The sequence below is a fragment of the Columba livia genome, chromosome 10, assembly GCF_036013475.1.
Source record: "Columba livia isolate bColLiv1 breed racing homer chromosome 10, bColLiv1.pat.W.v2, whole genome shotgun sequence".
Taxonomy (NCBI): domain Eukaryota; kingdom Metazoa; phylum Chordata; class Aves; order Columbiformes; family Columbidae; genus Columba; species Columba livia.
The window spans coordinates 15,234,063-15,251,458 of NC_088611.1; the positions used below are offsets into that span (position 1 = coordinate 15,234,063).

General features: G+C 41.0%; 1 protein-coding gene across 30 annotated transcripts in view; it reads left to right on the plus strand.

Annotated features, from left to right (window-relative positions):
* The window catches only part of MAGI1 (membrane associated guanylate kinase, WW and PDZ domain containing 1), a 342,732-nt gene that overhangs the window by 174,507 nt on the left and 150,829 nt on the right, over positions 1-17,396 (plus strand). The window contains exon 1 of one of the 30 annotated variants that reach the window (XM_065075511.1): positions 11,667-11,758. The exons of 28 other annotated variants lie outside the window; for them this stretch is intronic. The gene's annotated coding sequence lies outside the window, so the exon portion shown is untranslated. Of the gene's footprint in view, positions 1-11,666; positions 11,759-17,396 lie in introns of those variants that run through there. One more of the 30 variants, XM_065075508.1, reaches the window with a different exon arrangement.

The following is a 17,396-nucleotide window of genomic DNA, read 5'->3' on the forward strand; positions in this document are numbered from 1 at the left end:
GCATGGACATAAAAAATAAATATGGATTATTATTTTCTATTGAACACTTAAATTTTCCATTTTGTCAATGTGAAATATGATTAGTTTTCAATCATTTAGGTTGCCTTACTGCAGGTTTCTAAAGTAGGCTGCAGAAGGTGCCTTCTAGGAGAACATGGGCAACATTAGGTTCAGGAGGTGCAATGTCATGATACTGATGTTCTTCTGCCTGTGTTCTATTCCGATTTCTAAAGCAGCAAATAAAGCAAATGAGCGTAAGTCCTGTGGAAGCATTTTGTGCATTATCAATGTTATATTTTAAAATGGTTTCCATTGATTCTTTTCTCTGGTTTATTGAACTTGACGGTGAGCTAAACTGCTTGGACTTGCTAAAGACTTCTGATTTAGTATGAAGAGCAGTGAAAGTGATCCCTGACTTTTAGAAATAGCTGGGGGAGATATGGGTTCTCAGTGTATCGATGAGAATATCAGTACTTATGTTCCATTTATGAAACAAACAGAAAATCTGGGAAGTTGAGTTAGTTATTTTGTGTGTCCATATTTGCTGAGTTGTAAAACATGTAGCGTTTAATTTTTTCTTTATGTACTGTGGGGATGGTATTAATGGTAGCTTTTAAGAGTGATATTGATATTCATATGTGAATTTGAATGACGCTGCTGCACATACAGTGGGTTCAGATGCGTTACAGGTCTGGAGATTAATCTAGCTGTACACTCATATTTTTATTCCTTGGTACATGTGACCAGTAAATCCAGAGCTCTGGACCAATCTCTAGTGCTAATGGATTATGAAGTCTTGTATTTTGAAAATGGAATTCCCTGCTGATTATGCGGTAAACACAAACAAGAACACAAGGTCACTTGGACTGAGCATGCTTGGCCTGACAGCTGCTTTTTGTTGCACTAATATAAAGGCTAAATGAAGTGATAATTAGTAAATCCAAAATGGAGAAAGGTGATGTTAACCAGTTCTTTCCAGAAATTCTAGTAAGAATCCCATGTGGTTCAGCTCTGACTAGTTTGGTGCAGGTTGTGGGAAAACCCAGAGGGCTTCTTCCCACCCAACTGGAGCTTTTGTAGAAGGTGGAGGTCAAGCAGAGGGGAGGAAAGATGTTGAAAATTTGACTTGACCGTATTATTTCATGTGACAATGACAGGCTGCTTGAGCATCGTTTAGATTTTTACTTTAGGGGAGCTGGTTAAGGATTTGCTTTATTTTCTGGTGAACCATCGAAGGTAAGAGAGTGGGGTGATGCCAGCTCCCAAGGTGGTTATGGCCATTGCCTGAATGGGTGACACAGGGATGAGCAACCAGAGGACTTCATCCCTAAACGTGGGAGCTGTCATAAAGAATGTGACCTTAAAATGGACCGAAAAGTGAAATATTATTGAAATGAGTAGGTGAACCACGTGATTATTTTGGAAGCTGAGGTCTTCACCTGCTTCTCGGTGTCCTGTGCCCCTTCAGCATGCTTCCTTTGAGTCTTCAAACCTCAGCTCCCTGCTCCCCATTGAGCTGATTTTCCCTGCAAAGATCTCTAGTAAACAACAGCTGTGACAAGTTTCCAGGTGGCTTCCAAGTTTGGTTGTCAGGCTGTTGTGAGTGCTCTGCTGTTACTATCACCCCAAACCCACGGGTTTATTTACAAAACCAAAGCATTCTTTGGAATTTACAACCTCAGAATTATAATCTAGGACCAAGCCAGAGTAAAGAAGAGACACCCTATTTAAGTTTTTGGATGGTGTATCAGTGCTAATGAAGCCATGCATTTACAAGACACAGATCTCTGAAAGAGTTAGTGCAGTTCAGCAGCTGAACTAGCTGAATCAACAGTGTGTTATTTTCTTCACTTTCTTCCTGATATTCTCATTTCACTGTTAAATTCACATGCTGGGTCAGAGAAGCCTTTTTTTAAAAAAAAAACAAAGAGTATTTTTGTCTTCTGTTTATGAAAAATCAGCATCTTAAACTTGAGCAAAGTTATCCTCTTTATGTGTTCAGATAAATAACAGTTTGCATTCCTGGCATGTAGCATCCGCTGTCAAAACTAGAAAAAAATCCTCATATACATCATCCAGATTAGCAAGATGTTGGTCCAGTCTCTAGCTATCCCCTTTGCCTTGTTTTGTTCTGAAGCAACACATTTTTCCTGTTTTCTGATGTGCCTAATGAAGATCACCAGAAATAGAGGGCTGGTTGTGGGCTGGTTAATGGCTCCATCGAGCTTGGAGTAGACTGTGAATTGGCAACAATGTTGTGATTACTGATTGGCCATGACTGTACCAGAAGTACTTTGACTGATGTAGAGACTCTACCCACAACTTATTTCTAGTCTGGTTTTCACTTATTCCAGCTCAATTGTGCCAGCCTAAACACTGAAGAGCACAAAGGCGGGTTTACCAACTGTGTGAGACGTCTTGCTAGGGCACCTTGTGGCATGTCTGAGGCCACCTGGGCTGACAGAAGTTGTTGTGACTTGCATTACATCTGATTTGGGGGCAGGCTGAGAGTCTGTATGTAGAGTGTAATGTCATCCTGGCATTAAGGTTCAGAGAGTGTTTCGAGGAGCAGAACTCCCCCAAACAGGATTGGTGTGTGTGAAGATTTACTTAGTGAAAAAATGTGATTAGTTGGAAGTACATCTCATAATATATCCATTAAATAATAGGTGCTTCCAAGTAGCCTTATCTTGGGATATGTGTGTAATAGTGTTAATTGAGAAAGATATGTGATAGCAACTTGTTTTAACAATATAATGCAGCAGCATGTCTAAACCACTGTTCACGGAAGGCTGAACAGACAGGATTATCTTCCTCATTTTGAAATGATGGTAGAGGGCATCTGTTTAAAACAAACAAGCAATACTGACCATTTGTCCTAGTTGCTTATTCTCAGCAACCTGACAGCAGTTTTCTTTTCACAGTGTATTGAGAAGAATCAGAGAGATGATATTATTTCCATAAAGCTTATCTCAGCATGTGTTTCTTGTGTTGTTGTTGGGCACATTTACTTGATTCTGTGCTTATTTGAGTCCTGTGTGACATGCAGAGGCGGCTGTGGTGGATCTGGCATCTGCACCTTGCCAAAACAGTGTACCTGGTGGAGGCATGACTGAAATAACAGATCAGTGATCCCCTCCTTATTCATATATATTCTATATTTGTCTTATTTCAGTACTGTGCAATTCCTTTCTTTGCCAGGCTGTAGTCTTATGATGAAGAAAAGCTCTGGAAAATGCAAGGTCTTCCTGATGGTAGATGCAACAGGGGCAAGGTCATGGCTAGCTTAGAGTTAAGTCTTGGATGTCGACCTAGACATTATGTGGGAATATATATTTTTTTCCCTCCTCTTCCCAAAATTGGCTTTAAAACCTCAGGAGGTCATCACTCAACAGTTGATTCATTTTCCCAAAACAAGTACATGGGATGGGACTAACTGACTGGAGATTTTAACATTAGAGGTTTACCACTTTCATTTTGGTGTCCTCTCACCTTCCCAGAGTTTGATCTGTTCCTGTGCTTTCAATTACAGAACAGTAGCTCCAACTGCTGTGGTAAGACTTAGAGGGGAGCATGGAGCAAAATAGAAAGAAATGGATAAAAGTCAATAGTATAAGTGTCAAGTGATCTGTAAGGAGGCTTAGAAAAAAGACAGCGGCACCCAAGTATCTGGCTGACCTGAGCCCACTCACATTTCAGTGGGAAATCTGAGAGTAAGTTGCCTTATTCCAAGCGATCTGCTGGTGCAAAGTCTCCTTTCAGAGGAAAACCCATAATAATGATCGAAGAAACTTCACAGTATTTATGGGACAAACTTTAGTAAGTGGATGTAGAAGAGCACATTGAACCTCATTATCTGGAGTAAATGTTTTCATAGATAATCAAACTGACAAAAGGTAGTTTCGTTGCTCCAGGAGTAGTTGGAGCTGCAACAAGTGTAACCACCATCTGATGGAGCTGATGGAGAACTGGAGAGATTAAATGTGCTGGGGTGTGATGAAGCCGCTGTGAAACACGCAGACTTAGATGATTTCCCAGGACAGTTTTCAAAGCCCTGTAGCACTGCGTTCCCCACAAGTACTTCTGAGCTTCAAAATCAATTGATTGAAGGGACATGCAAACCAGCTTACAGAAGGATTTTTCTTTAGAATATTGAGCATAATAATGTATCAGTATACTGGGAAAAATGTTGAAGTGAAGAAGAAAGACCTCAATGTTACAAATGAATGTGTTTTTACACGTGGGGATATTTGAGTCACAATTTTGAAGTTATTTTTAGTGACTAATTTTTTTTATGGATCAACAGAATCTCTGACAGTACACATTGTTTTTTCTTCACAGGCAATAAATCATGAGTTTACGCACACAAATGTTCTTTGAATTCTCAAAAGCTTTCCAGATCTGCAGCCATATTTATTATCCGAGTACCTTTTGTTGCAGTTCCCTTCCTAAAGGTGTAATTCTGCCTTTGTAATGAGAAAAAGTTGCAGTGTCCATGAAATACTAATTTGAAGGCCCACACTGATAAGGTGATGAACAACAAGCTGATCTGTTTTCTAACACACGAAAAGTAATCAATTGTTTTACAAGATTTATGTTAGGAAAAAGGTTTTAAATATTCTTAAAATAGTGTCCTTATCACTAGGGTGCAACATACAGGTACCAGCAGTATGTGAAGATAATTTTTCTCAAGAACATTTTCTTGTGAGTTGATCTAATTCTGAAGAATATGAGGCATATTTTCCATGCCAGCTAATGTACACACATTTACTATTTTCCTGTATTTTCTATCCTGAGTGCAGCCAGTGGGTTTAGAAAATCCTTGTAGCTGTGTTCCAGGGAGTGCAGAATTGCAGCAGAGTACCCTGCGGTTTTCAGGGATATAATTATTTCACATATTAGTGAACCAGATGTATTTTCACTTTTTAGAGAGAAAAATGCCCTGTTGTGAGCAACAGGGCCAATATTTCTGTATTTTAGTTCCTTTCTCTACACAGCCATTTCTGTTCAATCTAGGAGAGTTCAGACCTTTTTTTGCCATCTGGTCTGTCCTTTCAGATCAATAGTGCATTTTGTTCCAGTGGAACTATTGGGTATTTTTTTTGGTACATTTGGAAATAAAAGCACTTACGATAGCAAATATTGCTCCATCTGCTTACCCATTTGTAAGGAATAGCTTTTTTGTATTTCACTGTACACCCAGTTGAAATTGCATGAGGCACCAGAGAACAGTAGAAAACAGAAGAGCTCAGCCTTATAGGCTCTCCCATGCCACTTGCCAAAGGAGATTTGGGTAAGAAGTGTGGGAAGAGATTACACAGTTAGGATTCTTTGTTTTCTTTGTTAGTCTCCAGAGTACTTAATTTTGTGGGGGGTTTTTTAGTTGTGTGTATTTTTTTTTGGTTGTGTTGCTTTGTTTTGTTTTTTTCCATTGCCGTTGCTTTGTACTATGGCAAAGCATCTGCAAGTGGGTCTTTAGGTAGTACCAACAATGTCTGCGCATATGTTTTAAAACTTAAAAGTTTCTAAGTTTGTGAGTCTCTGGGAAAGCAGAGAGTAAATTTGAGCCGGGAGCAGGTACTGCTGTTGGGAGGTTGAAGGGGTGGAGGTGAGTTACCCCCCATACTTCAAAACTGGCTCTGTCCTGCAATAGCTTTTCACATGATGTCCCAGGGTCCTGATTAGATTGTTTGTGATGGCTGCAGCGTCCCAGCTTTTGAATTCATTGAGGTGGTTTAATTTATTTTCAGCTACCGCTGTGTATCTGTTCAAGGTTTACAGTGTATTGATTATGCTACAAGCCGAGAAAATGAGTGTTCCAGGCAAAAGGAGCAGTTTAAAATGAGGAAAAATTAAATCTGTAGCTGTTCTTTAATCTGTTCTTCCACTCACATTTGCATTTGGTATTCACATTTGGTATTTTGTGATTAAGTCTCTCTGGAAAGTGCCCGTCGCTCTGGTCAGGTTTGTTTATGTTTGGATGCGTTGGTTTGCCTGGTGGTTTCAGAGTTACAAAAGACCTGTGCTTCTTGCATCAAAGGTGTCAGTACTGCAAAGAGGATGCCTGAAAATCCTATTTATATGTTATTATTCTGGTCCAGGGCGGTACCCACAATACAGTGGCATTCAGAGGAGGAAATAAATGCCTGTGTGATTCTCAGTCACACACGTTGCTGCCCTGACAGAGCCCAGGAGGGTAATGGCAGATGCTGGCTCCTGACGGTTTGATGGGGGTGCAGACTTGCTACATTTCATCTTCAAACAATTATCCTTTTTTTAACATTACCATGCTCCTTCACATAAAGTGTGCTGTATTTGTCCTCTAAATCCTTTCTCCCTTTATTTCAGCAGAGAGGAGATTAGCTGTGTAATCATTTATAAAGCTGTTTAGATTCTGCTAGCTGGTTTTCTTTGGGGAGAGTCCTACCCAATACCTTTACTAAGAATGACTCTGTAAATTAATCTTCATTGATTTCCTTCCCCCCAAACCCCCAATGAATAAGTAAGTAGAAAAAAATAGAACAAATATTTCTAGTTCTGCCCCTATTGAAGGAGAAATAAATCTTTTCTATTAGTCAAAATGGCCAAATGTATCCTTTTTTTATAATATCCTCTTGAACAATTAGAGCTTTGAGTTATGAAGTCAAGATTCCTGGGTCATTGCCAGAACCGATTTGTTTAAGGGGAACACTAGCTCCCTGAATTCCTTTTAAAGGGCTTTGTAATGTCCCAGACTGCTCTTAATTAGTGATTTAAGAGGGAATACATCTGTTTCACTGAGGACTGTGAAAATTATTATTTAAATGGAAATGTTTAAGAAATGGCTCTTTGAAAGGCTAATGTACCTCCAAAATGAGATGTGGATCACAGAGTAATCAGGTGGATAGTGATCTAGCAGTTCTACTTGCAGGGTATTTTTAGAGCTGAAGATAGAGAAAAACATTCAAAGACCCTTGGAAGCATCATCTGCCATTGAATTATCTTTCATAATTCATCATTCATTCACTGCCTGCACTTTTTCTTTAAACTTCAGGTTTAACAGCTAATTCACTCGGAGAGAAAAAATTTAACAAGTGTACATGTTGGTAAACAGAGGTTTGTAGAAAGAAGCAGTATTGCTTATTAAATAAATGGATGATATTTATCTTAGACCATTATGACAACTCAAATAATGTCACTACAGTATGGATTTTTCTACCAAATTTAAAGCTACTTTATGGAAGATTGTCATATGCTAAAAACACGCAGCTAATCTTTGCTCTCTTAGGGATTGAACTGGTGAATGTCAGAAGTGAGGGGCTGGGGCAGGTGACAGGTGAAGGAGGAACTCCAAATTAAGAAGCTGCTGCTTTTAGCAAACTCTTCCCTGAATACATGTGGAGATGGATATTTATAAATGCAGCATTACCATCTCCTACTGTTCACAGGTCTTGAATTAGGAATGAAAAACTTGAAATTGGATATTTTGATTATTATAGTTTACCTATTAGTTTCTGAGCCCTTACTGCCATCTTTCTTCATGTTTTTCTGGGTTGTGGCTTTTTCTTTGCATTTTGTTTTGTTCAGAGGGGGCTAAAACATTAAAGCTGAAAATGTACTTGAATACTGAGGTTATTTTCACCTCTCGTAAATCCAGGTATGTAAGGTTTTGAGAAAAGCAGGAAGTGTTGCAAGACATAGAGAGAGTTGAGGAAAACCCAGCAGGACACTAAATGGCAGTGCAGAAGTAGGAGGGCTGGACTCTGCAGTGGACCCAGTTCTTTCAGGAATGTAAACATCCCATAATGTTCATAAGTATCTTTTCCATTTTTGCATTCCCATAATTTTAAATATATAGTTTGCTATCTCAGCCCTCCGCAATCCTCTGCAAAACACCCGGTGTTTTCTAGAAGAGAATAGCTGATGAGATGCGATATGCTGCTCCCGTGTAACTAACCGCACTGGAGAATCACATTGACAGACAATCTGTAAATTGCCCACATTATAGAACATTGATGATACCATTAAAATGGTAAATTTAATATTATAGTTCTATTAGATTTCACCCTCATTAACTCTGATCTGATAAACAACCTCCGGCGTATTTTGAAGGTATTGGTCACCTTACAATCACCACTGCTCCTCTTTATCTGGCATTTCAAGCTGCTATAGATTTATAGTTCTTCTGTCATCTAATCTGTACTTACTCCTTTATTTTTTATTTGAATTTGTGCTCAGAAGCAGACTCTTTCCTAGAGGGCCATGGGCATGCAATTAAGCATAAAGTCATGCTAAATTCCTTTCCTGAGATTTTGGACAAAATTGGTTTTATAGAATAAAATGAACCCAATGTTCAGGCAAGCACAATGCAGACCCCTGGAGGTGTTTTAAGACTAGGCAATTCGGAAGGGTCATGCTGGTGGCTGTATGTTCTTGACTTTTGCAAACAGGTATCAGAGCAACCTCAGCAAAATCTTGCTGGAGATGTAGGTGCCGAGGAGGGGAGCAAGTGTGGGCTGTGGCAGCTGCTGCAGCACATCTGGGAGCTGGAAAAGCCCAGGAAACCTTTTTCAGCTGTGTCCATCCAGCAGAGAAAACTTCTACTCCCAAACATTAATCCTCAAGCAGCAAAACCATGAGCCGCAGCTCAAGAAAAGTAACCTTAGCTCCTCTCAACTGGCAGGGTGGCTGCTGTGGAGGTATCACTCGGCTCCTCGTTTTCCTAAGTGAGTCGTGGTTTAATTAGAGCACTGTCTGGAGGAGGAGGTGGTTGTTATACATCACCTATCACAATGTAAAAGTGGAAAGTGATGCAGAAACGCTGACCCTTAATCTGAAGTGCACCATCTGTGTTTTATTTCCACATCTTGCTGAGTTTACAGTTATTTGAATTCACAGTTTGTTCCCCATTTGCTGTTCCCACATGGTAAGTGAATTGGATCCAAAATGTACTGATGAAAGATTGAGAAGTCTGTTGGAGAAGTTTGTTCCTACCTACGAGAGTGCTCTATCTCACACTTCTTCCACCCTGCGAGTTAAATCCCAGCTGTAAAATCTTGTCTCAAGATGGTCTTCTTTCATGGTGGGAAGTTGGGGTTACCATAAGGACAAACACTCCTTTCCCTTTCCTGAAGTGATTTATGGTTTGCCTTTGACTTTCTGCTCAAGAAAAGTTAGAGTTTTCTCTCACATTTAACAAAGTATTTGCTTTACTGTTCCTGTTAATTGTGTGGATGCTTATCTGGTGGTGCTTGGCATTGGAGCATCACTCTTATTTAGTATTTTTTCTTTGTTAGTATGAGCCAGTGTTTGATGCTAAAATTAGACTGGGTACCATATCATGAAGGGAGCTGTAATTATGATTGTATAATAACATTTTTCATGGTGCAACTTTAAATTACTCTGATTTAAAAATGGGCAAACAATTCAAAAGTGGGTTGAATTTCATTTATTCTTCTCCATTTCCTTTTTTTTTTTTTCTTTTTATACTACTGACAGCAACCATTTTCTTAAGGCATGACTAACTGTAAAAAAGATATAAAATTTAAACATGTTGTATTTCAAAAGCAAGCCATCAATATGCTGAAGGCTATATAAACTTAAATACCTTCTTTGGCTTTTGCTGTAGACCACACAAGCTCTGAGAAATTGATTACTCTGGTGCTTGGAGGGGCTTTCATGATACAGAAACAGAGATTGGCATCGAATTTCTTTCTTTGTGTGTGGGACAATTTTGGGAAAGAGAAAAAGCCTTTAAACCCCAGATTAAAAATAAGTCATTTCATTGTTTCCTTTCTCCCCCCTTTCTAAATCTTATGAAAGAGTTTTCATAAATGATTGGGGAGCTGCATCTCTGAATAAATGGAAAGTAAAAGGCTCCATTTCTTTTTCAATAAAGAGGCTTTTTTTTTTTTTCCTGGAATGTCCCATTTAGGTGCTGCCTCATTGGACTATAATCTGGTGAGAGAGTTTCAGTCTGGTTTATGCAGATTCTTTTTATTTTGTAGACATCAAGAGAAGGGGTGAGGAATTAAGAGTTATTTATTTTCGTGTTGCTGTCTACAAATTTACTGTATTCAGTACTTGAAACTCATAATTATCAAAGGCTTTGAACTTCCCATGGGGACTGTGAGCTGACTGGACACATACCCCAAAAAGAGCCTGGCACTCAATAAGGCTATTGTTGAAAGATCAGGAAGGTGAATCTTGAGCAGAGATTTTTTATCTTTTATTTTTAAACAAGAGACACATAGTGGGCCAGCACCTTGGGCCAGGTGGTGTTTTAATGAAAATATTTATGTCCCGTAAAATTAAGACTGGTTTATTTGTTGATAATCAGGCCATTCTCCTGTTCACGTATGGTTATTTCTCTTAGAAAAGGTAACATAAGGCTTGCTTGTCTCTCGGTGGCATTTTTCCCCTACCCAGTTCCAGCGTTTTGGGAATGGGGTTACCTCAGCAAGAGCAGTCGCTGTGTTTGTGCTGTTGGGTTTGGTAGTGGAACCAAGAGATGATGTTTTTTCCTTGTGTTGCCTGGCCCTTGCACACACGTGCTGTCAATGTGTGAGCCGTCACCTGTGTCCACACCTGTCCCCAGCAGCTTTGCGAGCGATGGCTGTTCGCTGCTGTGGTTCCGAACCTCTGCTTCTCACAGCAGTGGTGGTGGGTGCTGTCCCTACCACGTCTGAGCCCTGGTCCATGGGAGCAGGTGATGGGGTGACCCCCCAGTGCCCTGTGCCCACCCCACTGGCACCTCCTGTGCATCCCTCGAGGTCCGACCATCACTGACTAACCGAAAGCCACAGTTTCCTTTCAGTGTGGAGGCCGCTGGGATTTCAGTTCTGCATCGAAGCAATCCTGTCCTGTGAGATACATGGAAAGCGTCCAAGACGGACACCTGCTGGCTCTGAAGCAGTCAAGTGCTTTTTCCAAAATATCTTTGGCCCCTGTTCTTGATGTTTACTCTTAAAAAGATGCAGGCATGTGTTGGCTGTGAAAGGAAAATAAAGAAAGAAATACTTTCTGCTCTCACCAAAATTCCCTGCAGATTTAAAAGGAAGATGAAAGTTGGTACTTTAAGAGAAACTCGAAGCCCTTGGGACAAGCAGAGCAGAAAACAGAAGGATGCTCTGTACGTCTGATTGCTTGCAAAAATGAGTGCTGTGTCTGTTATGGAGAGAGAAACAGATAGAAATACATATTCACGTAGTTCCCTCATTCTGGTGCCTTGCAAACTAGGACAATACCGTTTTGCACTTCCCTGGGCATATTCTCAAACAGCAGCTCGGCAAAGGTGACAGAGAAATAAAAAGGGTGAGGGAGAAATAAGAGATGGGGGTGGGGGGAAATCTGCTTCATGATATTTCAGATCTCCAGCATACACAGGTGCTTTTTAATCCCTCTGGCCTACATATTCCACAGCCCTAGGAATAGAGGAGTTGTGATGTAATGCTCTTTTCCTCACACTCCCAGCTTAAATACAGATGGAAATTGTTGTCATGTGTTAGAAATGTCACCAATAATATAAAAGGCAGGCTTCTGCGTTCTCCCTTTTGCACTGTCAGCTGCTGCTGCCAGCTTATTCTTCCCTCTCAAACCTATTGTCATGTGGCAGAAACCCTGATGTAAGTAAGCCCTGTCCTCCCCCTGCTTATGATCCCTGCATTTTTTATTCCCCTCTGCTGCAGTGCTGAGGATCATTACATACCACGACTTAAAGACAAGACCTCACAAAGGAAGGATTAATCTTGTATTTGTGCTTGAATTTCGAAGGACTCAGGCAAGTGAGAACGTTCTGTTGTATTCTCTTTCTTCTGTTTCTTTCCTAGATGCTAAGATACGAAATGAAAAGCAGCAAATGTGATAAGCTAGGTCTGTGTTTACAGAGCGAACCCAGTGGTTCCTCAGCTGTAGGTTGTGCGGGTACGGAGCGAGCGGGTTATATCGGGGAGGCTTTGGGCTTGGGGAGGGAGCAGCGGAGCTGCACAGCCTTAGCCCAGCCTGGGAGGAGGACAGATGGCTAGTGCTGCTTTTTAATTCATCAAGCAGGCTTTACGTGAGGCCCGTTGGTGAGCGGGTGCGCCGCGAAAAGCGGGGTCAATGGGCACGAATAGGCTGAGATCAGGACCAGATGCCTGCTGAACAATGGGGCTTTTGAAAGAAATGCGGGAGGAAGCGTGGCGCTTGCTTTGTACAGCCTCCGCATTGCAGGTTGGAATGGGGCAGCTCCGATTTAATGAAGTGCATTCCTAAACGTGGTCGTCAGCCCAGGCTGGGAGACAAGGGGACATGTCAGATGGGGGCTTGTGGGGCCGGCATGGTGGGGGGGAGCAATCCACTGATGGATTGCCCTGAACAATGCACTCTTAGTGTTGGATGGGAAAAACCATCAATACATCCCTGTGCATATTAATGCGATACAGCAGGTGTTACTAAATGTCTGTCCCTGCGTTGTTCTCCTGCAGCGCAGCCGAGGAGGGGGCAGGAAGGAGACCTCCCCAGGCACGTACTCAGCTGGGGTGGACATGTAGCTGCTCCCTAGACAGCCGTGCACACCGAAAGTAAAGTTGGAGGAGAGAATCAGTGTGTGTTTCTACTCCTGGGGCTGCAGCGTGGGGCAAGGTGCTGTGAGCTGAGCTGGGCAGCGATCCCTGTGCTGGCTCTGGCAAGCAAGGGGTGGGGGGACAGGCTCAGAGAGGCTGGTCACAGCTTAAAGGCACAGCAGGGCAGGAGGGTCCTTTTTTCTGCCAAACATCCTCTAAACTAAGCAGGTGTGAGGGCTGGGAAGTGAATCTCCCAAGAGCGGGCTGGGTCACTGGGGCAGAGGGCAAGGAGGGAGGAGGCAGAGATGCTGTCTTTGCTGAAATCTGGCAGTGAGAGAGTTAAAAAAGGGCATATCTTTTTTTTTTCCCCCATCTTCTCCAGAAATACATCAATTGTGAATGAGTTGCAGAAGCTGTGTGTGAATTGCAATAAGCAAGGTGTACAACATGTATAAAACCAAATAAAATATCTATTTCTTCTATACATATCGTGCTGCGCTGGCTGGATATACCCCTCCTTAAGACAGTTTTCTATGTAACAGAAGTAACATCCCTAAATACTTAGAGCCATGTTAGCCAGTGTAATTCTTAAAGGCTTCGGTGGGGGCAAGTATACATAGTCTGTCATTATCATATATATTTCTTAATAAAAAGACACCCATTTAATTGCTGCCATTGTATTGTCTACTCCCCTTGTGATTTGTGACATTCTATACTGTATTTGTCAGCAGAATGAAAGGGCTCTTTGTTTGTTATTCATATTATGGCACACTGCATCTTTCAGCAAAAATGGAATATTTGCCTTTAGAGTTAACTTGGCTGGTGCTCTGTGCCCACTGTTGCACTGGAGAGGGTTTCAGATTTTCCCAGGTATTTCAAAGGAATTTGCAGGCAAGGCTTGTATTATTCTATTTATTTCTTATTTACATATCAGTGTGTTAATAGTGATGAAGAGTGATCAGCTTCATTTGCCCACAGGACAGCTAAAGCCTGTGGCTGCAGCAGCTTCGCATATTGCGGCTGCCCTTCCGTATATCCCTTGTCTGTGGGTGAATGGCCAAGTCGACCGTGAACTAGGATTTAGTCCTTGTGTACCTTCCATCTTTTGCTGGTGTGCAAACTGCCAAGAAGAGTTTAGAAAAATAAACCAAGGGTTTGTAATACAGACAAGAGCATGGGTTAATAAAGGTGGTTAGTGAATGGCCAGCTATGAGAGTGACTATTTGGGGACAGTAGTAGCACTTGCAGAGTACTTTCCAGCCACCGGTGCTGACTGTGTGCTGGATGAGGTTACAATATCATCTAACATCAACAGCATTATCCGTTGCTATCTGTTTACTGTCCTTTTCTTGCTCTAGCTGCTTGCTGTCAGTCTGTCTGCATGTAAATGGGAATAGTTTACAAGTGTAGTGGCTGGAATTAGTAGCCAAAGAGGATCCAAATTTAAGGCAGTGCTTGCCCTGATGATTAACAAGACTTCTAACATACTTGCATCACATGAATATACACAGCTTGTCTTTGAACCAGGTTCAGCAGCTTGAGCTTTGTGGTGTTAATTATGCTCATTCTCTATTCTGCAGAGCACAAGGAAAAATGGGCAAAATAAAGTGTAGCTCAGTCCCAGGAGGCTGTGAGCCCTGCGAATGGCTTTTCTGTTGGAGGCTCTGGCTCAGTAAAGGGCCAGATTGTGAACCTGTTGCTTGTTGATGTGTGGCTTCTCCTGCAGTGTGGGAAATTATGTCAAGGAGTAACTTTGCTCTGGAGAGAGCAAGGGATTCGCTCAGTGGTGCAGAAGAAGGGATTGTTTTCTCCCTTGCCAGCTTGTTTCAATTCGTCATTGCCTACTGCTAGCTGCTGTCAGATGGAAGCAATGATGGATCCTTGTAGATCCAAGAATGATGCTTCGCTTCCTTGTGGGAAGCTGCTGCAGATCTGGTGAGAAAAGAGCACAGGCAGCTGCTCCAGGAGCACTTCAGCTCCTTGCTGTTGCAGCGTGGCGGAGCCAGGTTTTGCCATAACAGCAATATGCCTTCTCCAGTTGAATTTCTGTTTTGTTTTGTTTGTTTGTTTGTTTTTATGCACTCTTCTAATGCAAGTAATCCAAACTGCGATTTGAAGTTTAGAGTATCCCTTTTGTCATTATTGACAACCCCTAGCACAAGTAAGGCTGTCATAGCATTCAAAGTTGTGCAGAAAGAAAAAAGCAACCATGAAAGGCATTTATTCAGCAGCAGAAACTCATTAAATGGTGCTGGGTCCTTGACTCTGCATCTGACAGTAATAATACTTAGCTTGCATTTCAGTTATTTAAAAGTTCATATGCTGCAGGTAAGGCTCTTGCCTGCACTTTGAAGCTTGTGTATAGATGCCTTTCTGACAGCTTTCCATCTCTTCCAGTGAAATGATTCTCTAAATGGTTATGCAAGAAATGCTTCTGCAATTAATGCACATTAAGTCATCTTGGTCAAGAGATACTGGGTGCTGTGGTATCCAATAAAGCTGATTCAAAATGTGGTGCTATTTTCAGGCAAATTCTGCTAAATCCTGTCCTGAAATCCTCTGAATATTTTGCTCTTGAATATTCTGGTAAGCATGGTGACTGGTTCACTGTGTTAATCCTATATGGTCTTTCTGTCTGCAGCTAATCCTGAGCTGTTGTTGCTGTTCTGCATACATGAGTAAGATTCTTTTCCCCCCTCCCCTTGATGATATCCAGTAGAATTCCAGCTGACTACTAAAAGATAACAGATCAAATGTCCTACTCTTCCTTTTTCTTCTCCTCAAGTAAGTGAGTTGAGTTTCTTCTACTTGAAAAACAAAACGTGGAGAAGTAGGAAAAATATCCCTGATCTATTGTGCTCTATCTGAAGGCTCTGACTCGGTGTAGGACGTCTTCAGGAATCCCAGCTGTAGACAAATCTGGAAGAAAAGACATGTTTAAAGCAATTTTTCAAGTTTACATAGGACTGGCAGAATTTCTGTTACAACTTCTCATTAATTAAAGATGAAGTTGGTAGTGATGGCTACAGTTAAAGTTCCCAAGTTATTGGGTTTTCCCAGTTTTTCCTTGCACAGTGAAATGCAGGGAGGAACCATAAGCTGGATTACTTTTGAGAGATGTGCTTTGGCAAAATCTGTCCCTTTCTGGTCAAAAAATCCTTTCCTTTGGGATAGTTAGTATCACCTCAAAATTAATACTTGACCATGTTTCAGATTTAGTAAAAAAGCACACATAAGGAAGGGTGATAATTTAGTGTTGGGTTGATTCCCCTCACCCCTGCTGATTTCACCCATGGGACAGACATTGTATCTCCTTATAGTAAGGTTAGCATACTTGCATAAAATATGTTAATATTAACGTGCCCTATATTGACATGGTTACAGGGGATATGTATATTGGGTACGTGTGTATAATAGAAATACTCACACTTGCATTTATTAATAACTGCTAGCATCAGAATTTCATGAACTGAAGAGTCCATGGTAACTTAAGTGAAACTTTTTCTTAAAAATTGTGTAATATTTAGTTGATGTAAAATGTCATAAACACGTACAATCTTTCCTTGGAAGAGACTGAATATTTTTTTTCTTTTAAATACTCTTTCAAAGGTTTCATTAAGAAAATTAAATCCCAAAATAAAAATAGTTGACCCAGCAGTTTGATGCCAATGAGGCAAAATTCCCAAGGAAACTGTGTAAAGTCAGTCCTAAGTGAGCTGTGCCTGAATGACTTTGTCGTATATATATGTCATATATTTTCTCAAAATTTTCTGTATTGAAAAAGGCAAAAAACTACTAGATGAATAATGTAGTCCTGTCAGCAATTGTTAGAATAATGAGTATCACTTATAATATTGAAAAGTAGCTTGTTGCTTTCCCTACCCAAGCAGAGGTAGTGTCCCACCTGGGATCGGCGGTGTTACCGCTTTCCTCCTTTCCCTGAGGAAACTCTTGATCTGTTGTAGATTGGAAGTTTCAATTTGTTTGGGGTTTTTTTTTGGTGTGTTTGTTTTGTTTTCATCATGGTTCAACATTGCCTTTTAATGCATTTGAAGATAAGGTGAGAATCAGGCATATCAAAAATAAAAGCTCTGAAAGAGCACTGTTTCTCAAATCGTGATATATTGGGGAAAAAGTAAAATTGCTTCTCTCTTTTCTCCTCTTTTCACTGTCTCTGGGTAGAGGTTTTACCAGAAGACTTCGGCAGGTTTGCTGCTGGCATTGAGAACACTCTGGTGTTGATTTTTTTACGTTAATTTAAACAAATGGGGAGCAGCTGAATAATAGTCATGTAGAAGGTGCTATTGGAAATGCACGCGTTGTCAGCACTGCGGTGGTGATTAATAGTGTGTCATTTCTTGATGGTGTGCCAACAATTTGGCAGCAGAATGCAAACCCTGGGTAGGGGTGGGGAAGTGACTGGGGATTAAAAAGTCTTCTCTTCCTCTTTTTCTTATATGGGCCACAAAAAGAGCCTGAGGCTTGAGACATCCCCTGAGGAACCCGAGTCCTTTCCTTTATCAGATGATGGGAAGGGGCTGTAGCAGCACAAGAACTTGCACAGTGCTACAGTGATGGGTGGTTAAAGGTGTATTTGGAATGTAGTTTAGTTGACAAGACAATATTTTACCACATTCAGCTGCATGAGCGAAACTGTCATTTGCCTTTTCTACACAAAGATTTGGTTTTTTTTTCTTCTTTTGAAGATGTAGTCAACTCATTTTGAGCCCTAATCAGGAAGTGATTTAGAGTCTGTGCTCATTAAATCCTTCCCTTCACTCCTGGGACTGCCAGTGAGGATGTCACACATTACTTGCTGATGAGATAAATGTTTTTATGAAGGAGATGAATGCCCCAGAAAGTATTCTCACAGTG